Here is a 1,583-nt window from a genome sequence, read left to right as displayed (position 1 = left end):
CATGATTATTTTAATGTACAGGAAACTTGAAGCAGCAAGGGAGCCCACCAATAGGTACATAATCCAGCCATGACTGACAATGAGGGGGTTTGGACCTCAGGAAAACTTGAGTACTGAGGGTGTATTGGGCTGGGTCCACCAATATTCCTAAAGGCAATAGTGTTTGGTACCAATGTTGCTGTTACTGTTTGTGGTGAATAATTTCTCTTGCCTTTCTTCTCAGATGTTTACTCTAGTTCCTTGTCTCTTACAATGAGAAGAATCAAGACCCTTTATGGAGTTGTTGACACATTATATATTTTTCTCTGAAGTAGGCATTGGGATCTCCTTCAACATTATCCTCTTCCTCTTCTACCTTTTTGAGTTCCTTCTTGAACGCAGGCTCCGGATCATTGACCCTCTCATCAGTCTTGGCCCTCATCCACCTTGGGATGCTAACAGTCATTGGGTTCTCAGCTGCTGACATTCTTGCATCTCAGAATATGTGGAATGACATCAAGTGTAACTCCCTGCTCCACTTGCACAGACTTTTGAGAGGCCTCTCTCTTTGTGCCACCTGCCTGCTGAGCATCCTTCAGGCCATCATCCTCAGCCCCAGAAGCTCCTGTCTGGCAAAGTTCAAACCTAAATCCCCACAGCAGAGCCTGTCCCCCTTTCCTGTGCTATGGGCCTTCTACATGTCCTGTGGTGCTCAGTTCTCCTTCTCCTATGTTGCTGAGTACAATGTCACCTCACATGGTCTCATATTTGTCACAGAATCTTGCATTATTTTACCTATGGGGTATAGCAGCAGACCCTTATTTTCCATACTGAGGATATTTCGAGATGTGTCCTTTCTAGGTTTCATGGCCCTTTCCAGCGGGTACATGGTGGTTCTCTTGTGCAGACACAAGAAACAGGCTCAGCACCTTCACAGAACCAGCCTTTCTGCAAAACTGTCCCCAGTGCAAAGAGCCACCAGGACCATCCTGCTGCTCATGAACTTCTTTGTCCTGATGTACTGTTTGGACTGCATCATATTTGCCTCAAGACTGATGCAGGACAGTGCCCCAATCCACCACAGTATCCACATGATGGTATCCAATGGCTATGCCACCGTCAGCCCCTTGCTGTTCATTGGCACTGAGAAACGAATTGTTGTCTTCTTACAATCCTTGGTGGGGAGGACAGCAAATGCTTTACTAGTGAGGGAAGGACGAGTTCACTTAAGGAGCCACCTGACAGATGCTCGCTGACAGATGGTGAATCCCAGGCTAGTGTTCATGCTCCTCCAGATAAGTGAACAAATGACTCCTGCTTTGTCAAACTGCTTCCATTGAAATGTGTGTTATAGCACCTGTAGATATTTGAGCCAAATGTCTTCATGTGAATTTCTGCTTGGGGTCAGCAAGGAACACCTCTTACACATCACAGATTAGGGTGCTCTGTGCACCTTTCAATAACCTAAACTGTATAGCACTTTTTAATAAGCCAATCACCTTAACACTTTGTATTTTACCTAATTAAATATGGATGCATTATCACAAAATCGCATATCATTCATCAACAGTTCTTTCATAGTTATGGAAAAATAATTGATTCAA

General features: G+C 44.5%; 1 pseudogene; it reads left to right on the top strand.

Annotated features, from left to right (window-relative positions):
• The first annotated feature begins 252 nt into the window (after nucleotides 1-252).
• On the top strand, nucleotides 253-1,235 carry LOC132654145 (vomeronasal type-1 receptor 90-like; annotated as a pseudogene).
• The last annotated feature ends 348 nt before the right edge of the window (nucleotides 1,236-1,583 follow it).

Source organism: Meriones unguiculatus, chromosome 5 (assembly GCF_030254825.1).
Source record: "Meriones unguiculatus strain TT.TT164.6M chromosome 5, Bangor_MerUng_6.1, whole genome shotgun sequence".
Taxonomy (NCBI): Eukaryota; Metazoa; Chordata; class Mammalia; order Rodentia; family Muridae; genus Meriones; species Meriones unguiculatus.
This window is presented reverse-complemented; position numbering and strand designations above follow the sequence as displayed.